The sequence below is a fragment of the Salmo trutta genome, chromosome 29 (assembly GCF_901001165.1).
Source record: "Salmo trutta chromosome 29, fSalTru1.1, whole genome shotgun sequence".
NCBI classification, from domain to species: Eukaryota; Metazoa; Chordata; class Actinopteri; order Salmoniformes; family Salmonidae; genus Salmo; species Salmo trutta.
The window spans coordinates 45,229,324-45,250,415 of NC_042985.1; the positions used below are offsets into that span (position 1 = coordinate 45,229,324).

The following is a 21,092-nucleotide window of genomic DNA, read 5'->3' on the forward strand; positions in this document are numbered from 1 at the left end:
TAGGCTTCATTAATGCCATTCAGACTTGACGTCGATACAACAGCTAAACTCAGCCAAAAAAGAAATGTCCTCTCACTGTAAACCGCATTTATTTTCAGCAAACTTAACATGTTTACATATTTGTATGAACATAACAAGATTCAACAACTGAGATATAAACTGAACAAGTTCCACAGACGTGACTAACATAAATGTAAATGTGTACCTGAACAAAGGGGGGGGGGGGGTCAAAATCAACAGTAACAGTCAGTATCTGGTGTGGCCACCAGCTGCATTAAGTATTGCAGTGCATCTCCTCATGAACTGCACCAGATTTGCCAGTTCTTGCTCTGAGGTGTTACCCCACTCTTCTCTTCCACCAAGGCACCTGCAAGTTCCCGGACATTTCTGGGGGGAATGGCCCTAGACCTCACCCTCCGATCCAACAGGTCCCAGACATGCTCAATGGGATTGAGATCCAGGCTCTTCACTGGCCATAGCAGAACACTGACATTCCTGTCTTGCAGGAAATCACGCACAGAACAAGCAGTATGGCTGGTGGCATTGTCATGTTGGAGGGTCATGTCAGGATGAGCCTGCAGGAATGGTACCACATGAGGGAGGAGGATGTCTTCCCTGTAACGCACAGTGTTGAGATTGCCTGCAATGACAACAAGCTCAGTCGGATGATGCTGTGACACACCGCCCCAGACCATGACGGACCCTCCACCTCCAAATCGATCCCGCTCCAGAGTACAGGCCTCGGTATAACGCTCATTCCTTTGACGATAAACGCGAATCCGACCATCACCCCTGGTGAGACAAAACCGCGACTCATCAGTGAAGAGCACTTTTTGCCATTCCTTTCTGGTCCAGTGATGGTGGGTTTGTGCCCATAGGTGCCGTTGTTGCCGGTGACATCTGGTGAGGACCTGCCTTACAACAGGCCTACAAGCCCTCAGTCCAGCCTCTCTCAGCCTATTGTGGACAGTCTGAGCACTGATGGCGGGATTGTGCATTCCTGGTGTATTTCGGGCAGTTTTTGTTGCCATCCTGTACCTGTCCCGCAGGTGTGATGTTCAGATGTACCGATCCTGTGCAGGTGTTGTTACACGTGGTCTGCCACTGCGAGGACAATCAGCTGTCCGTCTTGTCTGCCTGTAGCGCTGTCTTAGGCGTCTCACAGTACGGACATTGCAATTTATTGCCCTGGCCACATCTGCAGTCCTCATGCCTGCTTGCAGCATGCCTAAGGCACGTTCACACAGATGAGCAGGGACCCTGGGCATCTTTCTTTCTGTGTTTTTCAGAGTCAGTAGAAAGGCCTCTTTAGTGTCCTAAGTTTTCATAACTGTGACCTTAATTGCCTACCATCTGTAAGCTGTTAGTGTCTTAACGACCGTTCCACAGGTGCATGTTCATTAATTGTTTATGGTTAATTTACAATGAAGAGGTGTGACGTTCTTTGGATTTTTACGAATTATCTTTAAAAGACAGGGTCCTGAAAAAGGGACGTTTCTTTTTTTGCTGAGTTTATGATAGCTGAGGTTCAGAGATTCTGAATTAATATTCATACCAAGTTTTAGGGTCCATACACAGATCGGCTACATTCTGTAGCTGGCTACACATCCATAGGCATACAGTTATTTTTATCTTCCACTACACAATAAGCAAATAAATAGTTAGCTAGCTATGTTACTTCAGCTGCATTGAATGGTAAATATAAGCAAGGAAAGCTTACACAATTGTACATTCAACTTGCTGTAAACACTTTAGCTAGCTAGATTCTTTACTTCCACTGTTTCACAAGACAACAGCCTGGTTTGCTGGTTCTCACGAGTCCCTAAAACAACACAAATTACAAATTCATAGTCATGTCATAACACTAGCTAGCTAGCTGGCTAATGTTAGCTTGTGAGCTAACTTGCTAAATAGTGATTTTTGTAAATTAACTTTATGACTAAAAATATGCACAATCGTTTGTCTCTATATTAACATAATTCTCGACTTGTTATGACGTAACTGCTTACATTTGCTTCCACAATGATGTTTTGTCAGCCATCTTTGCTGAAGAAAGTCACCAGGGACATGTGGCTCGCATCAAATTCGTCATTGGAACCATTCGATATGATTGGTCATATAAAAACCTTAGGACCCAAATGCATAATGAGTGCTCTAACTTCCCCTTGCGGTGGTCTGGAGCAATGAAGCCGTGACACTGGGTACCTCTAAGTCCCGCGGTGTAAGCTCGCAACTATTAAAGGAGGAACCACTGTAGCTGCTGCTCATTCCATTTGCTCGAAAAATTGATAAATGGAAAAAAAAGTAAGGCCCGCATCCATAGAGACACATACCAGCTCTACTGGTATTACTGCTACTACTGGTAGTACTGCTACTACCAGTAGAACTACACCTGCACCTGTCGAAAAACACAAGTTGTTCTGCTTCCACGAGCACATCCAATGCTATCATCAGTAATTCTACATTTGTTGTTAGCCCAGCTAGCATGGACACTGACTGCTTACCTGGGAAAGCACCGAACAACAGACAGGGACGTTGGACCATCGAAGAGGCACAAATATGATGAGAACTACATTGGTTTGGGGTTTACTTATATTGGGAGTAGTGCCTTTCCTCAGCCACAGTGTGTTATATGTTATATGTGCCAAAGTACTATCTCACAACTCTATGAAACCACAGACATATAGAAACAAAACATGTCTATTTCAAAAATAAGCCACATGAGTTTTTTGAGAGAGAATTAAGACGACTTTCAAGTAGTAAGACATGTATTAGACATGCTAGAACAGGCAAGCCCCATAATATTGTGGAGGACTTAATTCTTCCTGCTGCCGCGGATATGGCTGGGACAATGCTGGGGGAAAAGGCCAAAAAAACTATACAGACAATGTCTTCATCAAACAACACTGTTTCACAACACATCTGTGACATGGCAGGATGCTTCGCATACAAGCCAGTGAATTCTATGCTTTACAGCTGGATGAGTCAGACGTGTCGGGCCTGGCACAGCTCCTGGTATATATTCGTTACGTTTATGGGGGGTCAATTAAGGAAGACATCCTTTGGAGTAAAGGTGGTCTAGAGTTTTTTTTCCCCCTCTGGTTGCACATTTAACATGCTGGTAGAAATTAGGTAAAACTGATTTGAGTTTCCCTGGATTAAAGTCCCCGTTCACTAGGAGCGTCGCCTCTGGATGAGCATTTTCTTGTTTACTTATGGCCTTATACAGCTTGTTGAGTGCCGTCTTAGTGGCAGCATCGGTTTGTGGTGGTAAATAGACAGCCATGAAAAATATAGATGAACTCTTGGTAAATAGTGTGGTCTACATCTTATCATGAGATACTCGAACCTCGAAACGTCCTTAATATTCAATTTTTTTGCACCAGCTGTTATTTACAAATAGACACAGACCACCACTCCTCGTCTTACCGGAGGCAGCTGTTCTCTTGCCGATGGATGGAAAACCCAGCCAGCTGTATGTTATTTACGTCATCGTTCAGCCACGACTCTGTGAAACATAAGATATTACAGTTAATGTTCCGTTGGTGGGATAGTCTTGATTGGAGCTCATCCATTTTGTTATCCAATGATTGCACCTTGGCTAATAGGACTGATGGTAGAGGGGGATTACTCACTCGCCGTCGGATCCTTACAAGGCACCCCGACCTACGTCCCAGATATCTCCATCTCGTCAAGCGAATCACGGGGATTTGGGCCTTGTCAGGTGTCTCAAGTAAATCCTTCGCGACCGACTCCTTAAAGAAACAATCTTTGTCCAGTCCGAGGTGAGTAATCATGGTCCTGATATCCAGAAGCCCTTTTCGGACATAAGAGACAATGACAAACATATACAAAATAAGTTACAAATGACACAATAGCACAATTGGTTAGGAGCCTGTAAAACGGCAGCCATTTCCGCAGATGGGAATCGGGAGGTACTGATTCTGGGGACCTCGGAGTCACCGGTACACATGAGAATGTATTTTTTACCTTCTATAATAAAGCATTGTAGCAAAGAGTGGTAGAGGAGAGGCACTTACAGAAGTTGCACACATGGGGAACATTTTTAGTAGTCTCCTTTTATAAAAGCATTTCATGCCATTCTACTTCATTTTACAGAATGTTTTAATACCACACAAATGATCGAAATGACAGGCTACTTTGACACTGACAAACTGAGAATCTGAACCTTAAAAACAACCTTGTCTTGCATCCATCAATAGCTTAGGTGTGTGGAGAGACATATATTCTACAATATACCTCTCTCTTGTTTTACTTTGTAAAGCAATGTTTGCTCAATAGGCCTATTTGGAAGTTGATCATATATTTTGGTTGCCTACAGCAGACAGATTTCAGCACGATCCATTTGCTTTCCAACTGGTGTTGGATTATATTTCAAATATTGTGAAAGGCCTGTTTTGTCAGCATGCTATACACAATTCACAGCTAGACAATTTTTTAAGAAGCTATTGATCTTCAATGGATATATTATAGCCCTACTCATGGGGTAGTAGGCTATTCTGAATGATTTCAATTCTTTCTGAACAGACAGCAGTAATTCTATAACTTTGTCAGCTCCAGCACCCTTCTCCGGCTAAAATCTTTTGTTTTTGTTTTGTATATACAGTACCAGTCAAGTTTGGACACACATTCAAACATTTTTCTTTATTTTTACTAAGACATCAACTCTGAAATAACACATATGGAATCATGTAGTAACCAAAAAAAGTGTTAAACAATTCCAAACATATTTTATATTTGAGATTCTTCAAAGTAGCCATCCTTTGCCTTGATGACAGCTTTGCACACTCTTGGCATTCTCTCAACCAGCTTCATGCGAAATGCTTTTCCAACAGTCTTGAATGAGTTCCCACATATGCTGGGCACTTGTTGGCTGCTTTTCCTTCACGCTGCGGTCCAACTCATTCCAAACCATCTCAAGTGGGTTGAGGTTGGGTGATTGCGGACAGGTCAGGTCATCTGATGAAGAACTCCATCACTCTCCTTCTTGGTCAAATAGCTCTTACACAGCCTGAATGTGTGTTTTGGGTTTTTGGCCGTTTAAAAAAAATATATAGTCCCACTAAGCGCAAACCAGATGGGATGGTATATTGCTGCAGAATGCCGTGGTAGCCATGCTGGTTAATTGTGCCTTGAATTCTAAATAAAATCAGATAGTATCACCAGCAAATCACCCCCACACCATAACACCTCCTCCTCCATGCTTCACGGCGGGAACCACACATGCGGAGATCATCCGTTCACCTACTCTGCGTCTCAAAGACACAGCGGTTGGACTCATCAGACCAAAAGACAGATTTCCACCAGTCTAATGTCCTTTAGTAGTGGTTTCTTTGCAGCAATTTGACCATGAAGGCCTGATATACGCAGTCTCCTCTGAACAGTTGATGTTGAGATGTGTCTGTTACTTGAACTCTGTGAAGCATTTATTTGGGCTGAAATCTGAGGTGCAATTAACTCTAATGAATTTATCCTCTGCAGCAGAGGAAACTCTGGGTCATCCTTTCCTATGGCAGTACTCATAAAGAGGCAGTGTCATCGTTGCCATTGACATGATGGTTTTACAAATGCACTTGAAGAAACTTTCAAAGTTCTTGAAATTTTCCAGATTGAATTACCTTCATGTCTTAAAGTAATGATAGACTGTCATTTCTCTTTGCTTATTTGAGCTGTTCTTGCCCTAATATAGACTTGGTGTTTTACCAAATAGGGCTATCTTCTGTATACCACCCCTACCTTAACACAACACAACTGATATGCTCAAACGCATTAAGAAGGAAAGAAATCCCACAAATTAACTTTTAACAATGCACTACTATTAATTGAAATGCATTCCAAGTGACAACCTCATGAAGCTAGTTGAGAGAATGCCAATGTGTTATTTTACAGTATGTCCGTTCGAGTAAACTTGGCCTTTCTATTGCTATTATGTTGTGTTATGATTTCGTTGACATTTTCTTCAAATATCGCTTGAACATGAAGCGTCATTGGACTGGACTGAACAAACGTTAGCTAGCAGCTACCATGGGGTGCACGAGTATGGACGGTGTCGATTATGCTGAGTGTGATTATTGTAACTTTTATAACGTTTGCACATGTAAGATTTCAATGGTTCCGGAGACGGAATAATGCTGGAGTCCAAAGGCGGCAAACCGGGAGAAGCAGGCTGATAACTATGAGGGTTTGCCTAATCGCTGACCCTACCATCCAGCAGCTGAACAGGATAGGTACATTTTCCCTATATCCATGCAGTACATGAGGACAAAGAGTGCGGTGCACAGTGCTTGCTTTGTAAGTAAGCTTGGTGTGAATCTATCTTGTGATTAACCAGACTTAAAGGTTATTTTACTGATTTAAAGATCATGGACTGTTTTTCAGTTTCATATTAGGATACTTTTTATTAGATTTAAATCATGTTTCCATATCTCAGTATCTTTAGAGTAACCTGTGAGGCAGATCAAAGTGCCCTATGGTCAGGAGGAGAGCAGCTTCTTTTAGGTTTTGGGTGAAACCTTCCCCCAGATGAATCCAAATGTATAGGCCTTAAAGACAGACAGGAGGACGCTCGTTCCCCTACAGCTGGACAGCATGTGTCTAGCTGCAATCAAATCAGCTGGGCTAGGGAGGTCTGCCCTGTATTTAACAATGAAGGTATTTGATAGCTTATGTGTTAGGAAGGGGGAGGTAGATTGAGCGTTATTATGTCACGTGATAAATGCCATAGGTAATTAATTAATTTGAAAAGAAACTGGATTTCCCTCTGTGTACAAAAGTTATAAAGTAATTGAGCAACTAGTGATTTTTATGTTAAATGAAACTGTAAGGGAGGAGAAAACCTCATAGACAGAGACTCCGCCTATGGAGATAGACCTCCCTGTTGCCTCACCACAAGCTTCAGTGACACGAGGTTTGGAAAGTTAAATGACCTTTTCCACAACCCTCTTGGGCTGCTCGAGGCATTGGGGAACCACCCAGGCAGCTTCCGAGCTGTTTTTTGTGGACTCCACAAAGCCTCCCTCTGCCAGGGACCTGTTTAAAGTAACCCATTCCATACCTGGCGGGAACCGGTAGTGTTTGGACAACGACACCATCTGCCACTGGTTCAACTGGCTGGCCGAGGTACAAGGTAAGATAGTAGTTAAAATGTTCAAGTTTAAAATCGCTAACTGCATATTATTCCATTTTGTGATTTAAATGTGTTTTAAATGTCCTCCTCTCACAGTGGAAATGGTGTTGGAGTTTGCTACTGGAGCAACAGTGACCATCAAATTCCTCCACACAGTGTGAGGATGTCTCACTGGGCAGTAGAAGAAAAAGTACCCAGAGGCAAACGTGTCCTGTGAAACTAAGGTTCCCTCTTCATAGCACCTACAATGCCTTTAGGGAATTCATGACCTCCGGTATTGTGAATTCCCCACATTTGGTGTTGCATAAAAACATTTATACGATACAATTCTGTATCTAGTAGCACTAAACTAAAGTAGCAATTGGGTTTTTGAAAATGTAACTGCACATCAACATTTGTTAGTACAGTGAATTCGGAAAGTATTCAGACCCCTGACTTTCTTACGTTACAGCCTTATTCTAAAATGGATACAATATTTTTTCCCCCCTCAATCTACACACAATACCCCATAAGGACATAGCAAAAACAGGTTGACATTTTTGCAAATCTATTTTTTTTAAAGTATTCAGACCCTTTACTCAGTATTTTGCTGAAGCACCTTCGGCAGCAATTACATCATCGAGTCTTAGGTATGACGCTACATATTTATTTAATATATTTCAGAATAAGGCTCTAATGTAACAAAATGTGGGGAAAGTCAAGGGGTCTGAATAATTTCCAAATGCACTGTATATCCATATTGGCTGTTATTGTTCACTTAATGATCATTAATATTAAATGATACTGTCCATAGTTTGTCTTGGTGTTTTATGGTTATTTTTTTAGAAACACTCTGACACTTCACTAATAACCAAAATCCTTTGCTGATATTGACTGAAGTACTGCTGCCATATTGCAGCCAACTCATCCAAATCTGATAATTTGATGTCCTACATTTAAGAACAAATTAATTTCAGCCATTATAATTTAATTAGAACTACATGCAATAATAAGGCTTCCCATCCATTGCATTAAGTGACAGCTCCACCTTTGGGAACCTACAAGATGGTAGCGCTCCTGGAACAGGGATGAGAGCCCTGCACTAGTCCATCTTCAACCACAATGTGTCAACAATGTTATGTTACTAACTGTAATACAGTAGGTTGCTGTTAATCACAATGATATAAAGTGTAACGGGGCAGAACCCCTATCTTCATAATATTTTTTTTAACTATAGGAAGTGACACGATTATTTGTTTTAACAATTTATAAAAGTCCCGATTGGGCATTAAAGGTAAAGTTCTGTTTTAATAATGTCCATTCAGAATGTTCGGTTGCCCTCCGACGGCAGGCACACTCTGAAGGCTCGAATCCAGTGCTTGCAGTAGGCCTCTCCTGGTACTGAGTGGAAGACAACTATTGTGTCAGCAGATGGGCTGTTGTGCTAAAGCGCCATAGAGCAAAATACAATTGACCTCAACCATAGGCCGTATATCTTAAAATTGGAGAAGTACTTAACGTTTGTTAAGGTCACCTGTGTCTAAACTCTGGGCCCCATCCGTTTAGAGTTGAAGATTTGTCAAACCTTTCTAGAGACCAAATCATACAGAGTGTGAAGGAGGGTGTAAGGGGTTTCCAAACGCAGGAATACAGTAATGGCAAAGAAAAAAACTATGAATAATAGTAGATAAATCCACAACTCAACAGGGAAATCAACAACGTGTGATAAGGTCATTCAAAATCAAAGGTAAATGGATAGGAGGGGAATATGTTGAATGGAGAAGTACTTAGCTTTTTGGAAGGTCTCTTCTCTGGTCAAGGTCCACTCCAGTTCAGCTACAGCACAAGTTGTCTAGTTACCTCAACACATAGATCTCTCTCTGAACCCACTGAGGGGCCATACACCTTGACACTATTTGTTAAGAGTTGAATATGTCTGTAGTACCTTCATAGGCAGAAATCCAAGGGTGGACAGGGGGGACACAACCCCCCCATCCTGGGAAAAATATGATTTGTCCCCCCCAATATATCATATTATAACTATGTAATTTCAATAATATTAATAATACGCAATCAAAGCACTTGTGCTGATTAAAGACACTTAATAGCACGTTAAGTTTCAAAAGATTGCGACCCCCCCTCCTTTGTCTCACAATGGTTAGATCCACTGCTGGACATGATGCAGGTACTGTGCATGTGTGGGAATCTGACAGAGTCTGTTGTTGGTGGCTGACGTCCAGTAAGAAGTTCAAACAAAGGATATGTTAGACATTTTTTTTTACTTCTACCACTCAATACAAGAAAACACATAACCGTCACCAGTCTTCATTTTCGCGGCATTAAATTACAGGTCATTCTGTGTTAGCTAGCGGTTAGCTGTTGTTTGCTTGCTAGCTACAGTAACATCAACCGGTGTTTGACTCAAATTCAAATAGCTGCAATGAGAGAAGCTAGCAATGCAATGTAGTGTAGTGTTCCTTAGCTGGCAAGGTAACAGAGGGTTCGTGTCTACCGTCTGAAGGCACTCAATGCACGTAACTAACGTGAGGCTAATCCAGTCAACCGCACCATAGCAATGTTGTTTTATGTTGGCAAGGTTCACACACACAATAGCTGAATTTGCAGCGCTATCGCGCAAACTAAAGCAAACATTTGCAAGCTTGCTAGAAGCCCATCTCCTACTGTAAATAACCTGCACACTGTGTGTGTGTGTGTACGTTGCCAACCAGCCAGGTAGAAAAATGGCAGAAAAAAGACAGACATCAGACATCACCAAAACTCAAAGAACCCCCTAGTAGCCTAATATCTCAGACTAGTTGATAAAATGTTTATAAGAAAGAAGTGAAATGCTAATGGGAATGTTTCACAATGATGTCATTAGGCAGAGCAGGCAACAGATGGCACACAGACAGCAGAACTGGGGACAGATATGCAGGGACAAGGAGTCTCAGGTAAGTTTGAGTCTTTGTTTGGCAACATTATGAAAGGTTCTCTCTTTTTTAGACTTGTAAAATAGGGACATAATTGGAAAATGCTATGGATACCCCCACTCTCAACTTAAACTGGTGACTGAACTAAGATTTGTTTAAAGCAATGGTATTGCTGTTGTGATTGTGTAGTTTTGGGTACCGGTAGATAGGAGTATGGCAAACACCTTATTTATTTTCTAGGAGACAGACTGAGTCAGTGAGGGTGGTAAAAGGGAAAGAGCCAGGGAGAGAGACTTCAGAGGGTAGTGTCACAGCTACGACAGGACCAGGTGTCAACCTTGTTGCCAGCAGCACCAGTATAGGGGACAGTGGCACAGCATTGTCCTGTTACCTCAGTGATGGCACATAACCATATCAGCCACATCCACAATTTATAGAACCGTAAACTCTTGCCAGCAGAGTGTTGACGTTTCAAGAGAGATGGTTTCGCGATTTCCCCTGGCTACATTATAATCCATCAATAAAAGGAGTGTTGTGTTTTCACTGTAGCCAAGGGTTTTCAAGCCAGCCATCTTTTGGCCAAAGAGCGGATGCTGCCTTCATTAGTGCAGGATTTAGGAACTGGAGAAAAGCCATTGAAAAATTCACAGCACATCAAAACTGCCAAACCCACCGCCACTTTGTAACTGTAACAGCACACCAGCTAAATCTAATCAGTGCCCAGTTATCCAGCGCGTGGGGTAAACGGCAGAAATGACGAAAGCTACCTTGCCCTGTATGAGAAAGCAACAACATTGATTGACTCCAATGAGACACACTCAAGACGTTTTGCTGGCAAAGCAGTGGATCACTATAGGGCAGAATTATTTTAAGTGTTGGATGGTATGGAGGTTCAGTTTGGTGTCCGTTTTGACCAGGACAGTCTAAACGTCCTGCAAAAGTTGGAAAGAGCGCTTCTCACGGGGGAGTTGGATGAGTCTCTAGATCAGTACCCTGAACTGAACATAGATTCTCTTTCAGTGCAGTTGTCTCTCTTTTGCAACAAATACCCCTGTAGCAGCGGTGGAGAGGCAGCAGAGGTCCTCAGGAGGCTTCCAGTGGAGGTGCGGGGGTTGGTTGACCAAGTTGAGGTGCTGATCAGAATTTTGTTTTGGTGCTGGTGTCTTCATGTGAGGCTGAGAGGAGTTTCAGTGCACTCTGCAGGTTAAAGACTTGGCTATGGGCTTGCATGGGCCAAGAGAAACTGAACGGCGTAGTTGTCTGTAATGTACATAAAGGCAGACTGGATGGTCTCGAGGGAAAATTTCTGCGAGCAATTTGTTGGATCTATTGAAACCCGCAGACATGTTCGGCTCTTTTGTTCAGTAGTGTGTATAGCAGTGGTTATCAACTTTTTTTGGGTACTGGAACCCCTGCATATTTTGAGGCAAGGCGGGCAAGGTTTAGAGTGGTCCTCAGGGACCTCCACCCCCTCTATTATATGTAAAGTTACTGGAATCCTTGTGCTGAATACGTTCATTACACTTTTTTATTTCACGGACCCCTTGCAATTACACCAGGGACCACGAACCCCTGTTTGAGAACCCCTGGTGTATAGTATGATATTTGTTCTTTTGTTAAGTAGTTTTCTGTTTTTAGTACATGACAGTACACTTAATAATTATTTATTTGATGTTTTATTTACAATTGCATACTTTGTGTGACACACTTGTCCATAGCTGCTGTTTGAAGAGTTGAGACACTGACTGAACAATAAATAAGTATTTAATGACTATATAAATGTATCAGAAAAAGTAAAATAAAAAGGACAATTCAATATGGAGACCAATTCAATATGGAGACCAACTTTGATGGTTCTCAATGGAGAGTCTTTTAGATGAGCTCACATCATGTTCATTGTATTTACGAAAACTGCACCCAAACATAGTGTACAGTACCATTGCCACCTACTGAACTTTCTTGGTATTGCTGGTTGTAAATATAAATACTAGCCTGATAAGGAACACTGCTATAACTATTATTATTAGTAGTATTAGAATTATTTAAACATGTGAACAAGTTGGGACAACCCTTCGGTTAACTACTGTACCTATCAATTATCCAGTAGTAGTAATTATGGTTCCTCAATATACATTTTAACATATTATAACGTAGGCTGTGTTACAGCACTACTTTTGGTGTCCACCTCAGGAATTGCTCTTGAGAAAATTTAATGTAATTGTCCCCTCCAAAGTTGATATCAGATTTTCGCCCCTGAGTACCTTTATAGACCAAATCAGTGTTTTTTTTTAATATATTTTTTTATTTAACTACGCAAGTCAGTTAAGAACAAATTCTTATTTACAATGACTGCCTACCCCAGCCAAACCCTCCACTAACCCGGACAATGCTGGGCCAATTGTGCGCCGCCCTATGGGACTCCCGATCACAGCTGGTTTGTGGCACAGCCCAGGATCGGTGTGATGCAATGCCTTAGACCCCTGCGGCACGCAGCATCCCCAGAGGGGGAATGTTACCTCAAACAGTTTAGTTACTATTATAACTTATTTATTTTATAATACTATTATAAAATATAACTGATTCAAAGGAACAAGTGGCGCTGAAGATGTAATTGCCATAGCCCTCTGTAGAATTTAAACTCCCAGGCTGCCTCTGGGGCCTTCCAATGGATTTATTGTCCGCAACAGTTCCATCTGTGTGTTGCTGATGGTGAACTGGATTTGTGGCACAATCACCCCTTCCGACTAGTAAAGAGCTGAGGCGCTAGTGGTTGGAGGAGCTGAAGTGGTGCTGGTTAGAGGAGCTGGTTGGAGGAGCTGAGGTGATGTGGTTGAAGCTGGGGCGAACAAATCCAGTCAGAGGGTCAGATAGGCCCTCAAAGTTGCCAGGGAACCCGATACGAACAACTGCAGAGCTGACTGCCGTTGTTCAGTCCTCAGCCCATGGTGGTTCCACTGACTTGCAAACACAGCAATATCTCTTTTCACCTGTGACAGGAACACAAAGTGCAGTGCCCACAGGTGCACCTCATTCTTGATGTCGATGATCTGCTCCGTCTCCAAGAAGGTGAACTAGTCATTGTAAACGTTGGAGACTCCATGCCAGATGTCCCCCCACAGCCGCTCTATTCTCTGGTTGTGAGTGCCCCTTCCTCTGAGGTTACTATCCCTCTCACCACCCCTGAACTGCTCCATGAAGGCACAGATGTGGTTGTTTGCACCACCCCGATGACATCTCACCCGGGATAGTACTCCGTAGCTGGTGATGGCTGCTTCAAATGACTCCATGACTGTGGCACTCCTGTTGTTGTCAGGGGCCTTCAGAAACACACGTCTGCTGTAAGCATCCACAGCACCATGGATAACAAAACTCCACCTAAAAAAACAAGATACATTTGTTTTACAAAAACATTTTCTCTTATAGTGACGCCATTCTATTTTTATTAATGATAACATTATTACAGTGCCTTGAGATGAGGTAGTCATTCAAAAATCATATTAAACACTTGTGTGAGTCCGTGCCACTTATTATGCGGCAAATGTTAATTCCTGAACTTATTTTGGCTTGAATACTTGTTTACTCTAGACATTTTAGATTTTTAAATGTTTTATTAATTAGTAAAAAAAAATTCTAAAAACATAATTCCACTTTTACATTATGGGGTATTGTGTGTAGGCCAGTGACAGTCTCAATTAAATCAATTTTAAATTCAGGTTGTACCAAAACAAAATGTGTAAAAAGTCAAGGTGTAAATATTTTCTGAAGGGACTAGAGGTCAACCGATTAATCGGCATGACCAATTAATTAGGGCCGATTTCAAGTTTTCATAATCTGTAATCTGACTTTTTGGGTGCAGATTACATTGCAATCCATGAGGAAACTGCGTGGCAGGGTGACCACCTGTTACGCGAGTGCCGCGTCAAAAGGGCATTGTGGCTGCAATGAGCCAAGGTAAATTGCTAGCTAGCATTAAACCTTATCTTATAAAAAAGAATCAATCTTCACATAATCCCTAGTTAACTACACATGGTTGATGATAGTACTAGGTTAACTAGCTTGTCCTGCGTTAAATTAACTAGCACCACATTGATTATATGTATCGTCGAATCACAGCCTACTTCAACTTTGCCAAACAGGTGATGATTGAACAAAAGCGCATTCACGAAAAAAGCACATTCGTCGCACAAATGTATCTAACCATAAACATCAATGCCTTTCTTAAAATCAATACACAGAAGTATATTTTTTTTAAACCTGCATATTTAGTTAAAGGAAATGCATGTTAGCAGGCAATATTAACTAGGGAAATTGTGTCACTTCTCTTGCGTTTAGTGCAAGCAGAGTCAGGGTATATGCAACCGTTTGGGCTGCCTGGCTTGTTGAGAACTAATTTGCCAGAATTTTACATAATTATGACATAACATTGCAGGTTGTGCAATATTTAGACTTAGGGTTGCCACCCGTTCGACAAAGTACGGAATGGTTCCGTATTTCACTGAAAGAATGAACGTTTTGTTTTCGAAATTATAGTTTCCGGATTTGACCATATTAATGACCAAAGGCTCGTATTTCTGTGTGTTTATTATAATTAAGTCTATGATCTGATAGAGCAGTCTAACTGAGCGGTGGTAGGCAGCAGCAGGCACGAAAGCATTCATTCAAACAGCACTTTACTGCGTTTGCGAGCAGCTCTTAGCAATGCTTGAAGCACAGCGCTGTTTATGACTTCAAGCCTATCAACTCTCGAGATTAGGCTGGCAATACTAAAGTGCCTATGAGAACATCCAATAGTCAAAAGGGTTATGAAATACAAATGGTATAGAGAAATAGTCGACGCGTCATAATTCCTATAATAACTACAACCTAAAACTTCTTAACTGGGAATATTGAAAAACTGTGAATATTGAACCACCCGCTTTCATATGCTCTCATGTTCTGAGCAAGGAACTTAAACGTTAGCTTTTTTACATAGCACATATTGCACTTTTGCTTTCTTCTGCAACACTAAAGAATGAAACATGTTCAATTTGGTTTAAATAATGCAAAAAGCATTATTTAAACCAAATTGAACATGTTTCATTATTTATTTGAGACTAAATAGATTTTATTTATGCCTAGCTAAATTCATTGTTTACCTAGCTATCTAGTTACAGGTCTTAAGCTAAAAAGTGTGCAACATCCAGTTGGCAAAAAAGCGTAATGAAATTGTTGCCAGCAGAGCTGGTTAGGCTGTTTTCATGTTATCCAGAAGTAAACAAATCATTGGCCAAAGCGTCAAGTGTGCGTTCTGAATGCTCTGAGAGCAAAAATGAGATGGGTGGGGCTAAAGCTTAATAAGAGGGTGTGAACAATGCTGAATGGGTGTAGACAAAGAGCTTTTAACTAGATACCAAAACTTTCAAAGGCCATTTTCTCAAAAGTGAGTTTACAAGTTGATCAACTTTCAAAGCATAATTACTTTCCCATTCTTCCTCAAAAATGCAGTGTATGATATACCATTTTGTAGCTCGGAGTCTCTACTTTTATCCAATGTAAATAACATTTAAAATGTAGCTATATAAGAACAAATCCAGGTGGTGAGTCACATTTCTCTTTTTTTGGGCGTTTTGTGTAACTTATTTTTTTACTTATTGTGTACATAATGTTGCTGCTACCGTCTCTTATGACCAAAAATAACTTCTGGACATCAGAAAATTGATTACTCACCGCGGACTGGAATAAACTTTTTCCTTTAACGAGTCCGACGAGAAGGATATCCTGCTTTCACTGGAACAGGCCCAGATCCACACCTTTCGCGTGAAGAAAAGATGCTGGAAAAGGGGACGCAGATCAGGGATACTTCTGAGAATCTGGAGGTGAGTGAGTAAACTCCCAATGCCTTCCATTCCTCTTGCTAACGTGCAATCATTGGAAAATAAAATTGATGACCTACTATTAACATCCTACCAACGGGACAGTAAAAACTGTAACATCTTATGTTTCACTGAGACTTGGCTGAACGAAGATAAGGACAATATAGAGCTAGCAGGATTCTCCATGCACTGGCAGAACAAAGACGCTACCTCTGGTAAGACGAGGGGTGGGGGTGTGTGTGTCTTTTTGTCAATAAAAGCTGGTGTGCGATGTCTATTCTTAAAGAATTCTCGAGGTATTGCTCGACTGAGGTGGAATACCTTATGATAAGCTGCAGACCACATTATCTACCAAGAGAGTTCTCATCTGTATTATTCGTAGCCGTATATTTACCACCATTTTTGTCTATGTACTCTCCTAACATAATGTAATGTTTTGCTTTCGCTGTAAAGCCTTTTTGAAATCGGACAATGTGGTTACATCAAGGAGAAGTGTATCTTTAAAATGGTGTAAAATAGTTGTATGTTTGAGAAAGCTGAATTATGAATTTTCCGCCCTGATATTTCACTGGCTGTGTCCCGCTAGCGTCCCACGAAGCCCATAGAAGTTAAAATTATACACTGATCATTTCTTTGTCAGTTGGCAAACGTACAAAATCAGCAGGGGATCAAATACTTTTTTCCCTCACTGTACATGTAGGTAAAGTTATTAAAGTGACTATGCATAGATGACAACAGACGTTCATAAGTGTTGTGGCTTGGGGGTAGAAGCTGTTAATAAGCCTCTTGGACCTAGAATTGGCGCTCCGGAACCGCTTGTCGTGCGGTAGCAGAGAGAACAGTCTATTATTAGGGTGGTTGGAGTCTGACAATTTTTAGGGCCTTCCTTTGACACCGCCTGGTATAGAGGTCCTGATGGCAGGAAGCTTGACCCCAGTGATGTACTGGGCCATACGCACTACCCTCTGTAATGCCTTGTGGTCGGAGGCTGAGCAGTTGCCATGCCAGCAGCATACCACCCTGCATACCACTGCTGGCTTGCTTCTGAAGCTAAGCAGGGTTGGTTCTGGTCAGTCCCTGGATGGGAGACCAGATGCTGCTGGAAGTGGTGTTGGAGGGCCAGTAGGAGGCACTCCATCCTCTGGTCTAAAAAATATCCCACTGCCCTGTGTAGGGTGCCGTCTTTCGGATGGGATGTTAAACGGGTGTCCTGACTATCTGAGGTCATTAACCTGTTAGGGACAGACATTCAGCTAGCGGAACGCCTCACCAATATCCAATGGTATAGCGTGGCGCGAAATACAAATACCTCAAAAATGCAAAAACTTCAATTTCTCCAACTATTTTACACCATTTTAAAGACAAGACTCTCCTTTATCTAACCACATTGTCCGATTTCAAAAAGGCTTTACAGCGAAAGCAAAACATTAGATTATGTCAGGAGAGTACCCTGCCAAAAATAATCACACAGCCATTTTCAAAGCAAGCATATATGTCACAAAAACCAAAACCACAGCTAAATGCAGCACTAACCTTTGATGATCTTCATCAGATGACACTCCTAGGACATTATGTTATACAATACATGCATGTTTTGTTCAATCAAGTTCATATTTATATCAAAAACCAGCTTTTTACATTAGCATGTGATGTTCAGAACTAGCATACCCACCGCAAACTTCCGGTGAATTTACTAAATTACTCATGATAACCTTTCACAAAATACATAACAATTATTTTAAGAATTATAGATACAGAACTCCTTTATGCAATCGCGGTGTCAGATTTTAAAATAGCTTTTCAGCGAAAGCACATTTTGCAATATTCTGAGTAGATAACTCGGCCATCACAGGCTAACTAATTTGACACCCACCAAGTTTGGTGCTCACTAAACTCAGAATTACTATATGAAAAATTTGATTACCTTTGCTGTTCTTCATCAGAATGCATTCCCAGGACTTCTACTTCAACAACAAATGTTGTTTTGGTTCCAAATAATCCATAGTTATATTCAAATAGCTCCGTTTTGTTCATGCGTTGAGGTCACTATCTGAAGGGTGACGCGCGAGCGCATTTCGTGACAAAAAAAATCAAAATATTCCATTACCGTACTTCGAAGCATGTCAAACGCTGTTTAAAATCAATTTTATGCTATTTTTCTCGTAAAATAGCGATAGTATTCCAACCGGGCGACGTTGTATTCATTCAAAGGCTGAAAGAAAAACATGGAGTAGTCTCGTGGACGTGCATCTCCAGTGTCACTGTTCCCAGCCTGACCACTAACAAATACTCCTGCTGTTCTTCGCCCAGAGACTGCAGACACCCCCTTACACTTTCTGGCGCCTTCTGAGAGCCAATGGAAGCCTTAGAAAACGTCACGTTACAGCACAGATGCTGTATTTTCGATAGAGATGCTACAGAAGGACAATAAATTGTCAGACAGGTCACTTCCTGTATGGAATCTTCTCAGGTTTTGGCCTGCCATATGAGTTCTGTTATACTCACAGGCACCATTCAGTTTTAGAAACGTTAGAGTGTTTTCTATCCAAATCAAACAATTATATGCATATTCTAGTTACTGGGCAGGAGTAGTAACCAGATTAAATCGGGTACGTTTTTTATCCGGCCGTGCAAATACTGCCCCCTATCCCCAACAGGTTTTAATGGCGTCAGACCGAGGCTCTGCATCTGTCCTCGTGCTCCTAGACCTTGCTGCTTTTGATACCATCGATCACCACATTCTTTTGGAGAGATTGCAAACCCCAATTGGTCTACACGGACAAGTTCTGGCCTGGTTTAGGTCTTATCTGTCGGAAAGAGATAAGTTTGTCTCTGTAGATGGTTTGTCCTCTGACAAATCAACTGTAAATTTTGGTGTTCCTCAAGGCTCTGTTTTAGGACCACTATTGTTTTCACTATATATTTTACCTCTAGGTGAAGTCATTCGGTAACATAATGTTAACTTTCACTGCTATGCGGACGACACACAGTTGTACATTTCGATGAAACATGGTGAAAACTGCCTTTCCTGGAAGCCTGTGTTTCAGACATAAGGAAGTGGATGGCGGCAAATGTTCTACATTTAAACTCGAACAAAACAGAGGTTCTAGGTCCCAAGAAACAAAGAGATCTTCTGTTGAATCTGACAAGTAATCTAAATGGTTTTACAGTCTGTAACGCCCTGGCCATAGAGAGGGGTTTTTGTTCTTTAGATTGGTTAGGCCAGGGTGTTACATTGGGTGGGTGTTCTATGTGCATTTTTCTATGTTGGTTTGTTTCATTGATTTTGGCTGTGTGGCTTCCAATCAGGCACAGCTGTAGAACGTTGTTGCTGATTGGGAGTCACACATAAGGAGCATGTTTTTCCTTTGGGTTTTGTGGGTAATTGTTTCTGTTAGTGTTTTGCACCTGACAGGACTGTTTGGCTATCGGTTTTCTTATTTTGTTGTATCGTGTTCGTTCTTAAATTAAAATTCAATGATGAACACTAACTCCGCTGCACCTTGGTCTACTCTCTCTCACGACAGCCGTTACACAGACGTCTCAAAACTGTGAAGGACCTGGGCGTTACTCTCTTTTGACGAACATATCAAGACTGTTTCAGGGACAGCTTTTTTCCATCAATGTAACATTTCAAAAATCAGAAACATTCTGTACAAAAATGATGCATAAAAATGTATCCATGCTTTTGTCACTTCTAGGTTAGACTACTGCAATGCTCTACTTTCCGGCTACCTGGATAAAGCACTAAATAAACTTCAGTTAGTGCTAAACATGGCTGCTAGAATCTTGACTAGAACCATTTTCTTTTATCATATTAGTCCAGTGCTAGCCTCTCTACACTGGCTTCCTGATAAGGCTAAGGCTGATTTCAAGGTTTTACTGCTAACCTACAAAGCATTACATGGGCTTGCTCCTACCTATCTTTCCGATTTGGTCCTGCCGTACATACCTACACGTACGCTACGGTCACAAAACGCTGGCCTCCTACTGTCCCTAGAATTTCTAAGCAAACAGCTGGAGGCAGGGCTTTCTCCTATAGAGCTCAATTTTTATTCAATGGTCTGCCTATCCATGTGAGAGATGCAGATTCGGTCTCAACCTTTAAGTCTTTATTGAAGACTCATCTCTTCAGTAGGTCCTATGATTGAGTGCTGTCTGGCCCAGGAGTGTGAAGAAAAATGGAAAGGCACTGGAGCAACGAACCGCCCTTGCTGTCTCTGCCTGGCCGGTTCCCCTCTCTCCAGTGGGATTCTCTGCCTCTAACCCTATTACAGGGGCTGAGTCACTTGAGTATGTCGTGGAATATTGCCTCAGAAATATAACACTCTTACAAGAACTTGTGAATTCAATTTAGACTTTAATACAGAGTAGCAAAGCCGTGCTGGTCCGCGGAACAACCAACTTCCCTGAGCACTGGCTCTGCTTTTATACAAATACAGCATATGGGTACATCCCATATGTAAATTAAGTTACTTCCCTTAGTCCTTCTGCCACCATTATTTTTTAGTCTGAGTTCTGTGCTTGTTCACGCCCAATAACGCCTATATCTGCTTCCGGTTAGATTATAATGGTGGCGGGACCCCTTCATGTCATACAAAAATAATACATGCATTGCATGCTCATGTTTCACCTGTTGGTCATTTTGCTACCATCCTCCTTCCTGTGTCCTTCTGACATTGGTATGTCTAGTTGTCATAAATGTACTTATGGCCTTGGCTGATGTACTCATGTTTGTTTAGCTTAATGTAATCTCTGGCATGTTGCCCTTTTCAGAAATAGCAAATGTACTAGGTGTCACCTTCTCTTCCTATGGTCAATGTAATTGCATGTCCTTGCTACTTCAGCATTGCAACTACACCTATTTATGCTACATTAGCTCCCACACTTACTGGTGCTCTTCCATGCCGTCCCTAGGAGGGGTGCGTCACTTGAGTGGGTTGAGTCACTGATGTGATCTTCCTGCCGGGTTGATGCCCCCCCTTGGGTTCGTGCCGTGGGGAGATCTTTGTGGGTTATACTCGGCCTTGTCTCAGGACAGTAAGTTGGTGGTTGAAGATATCCCTCTTGTGGTGTGGGGGCTGTGCTTTAGCAAAGGGAGTGGGGTTATACCCCCGGCAGGGCCAAACAAGCAGGATATCGTCGGACAGGGCCACAGTGTCTCCCGACTCCTTCTGTCTCCCG

At 41.8% G+C, this 21,092-nt stretch overlaps 1 long non-coding RNA gene across 1 annotated transcript in view; it reads left to right on the forward strand.

Annotated features, from left to right (window-relative positions):
- LOC115167691 (uncharacterized) overlaps positions 1-21,092 on the forward strand; it is a 48,408-nt gene that overhangs the window by 537 nt on the left and 26,779 nt on the right. The gene's annotated exons all lie outside the window — the stretch shown is intronic.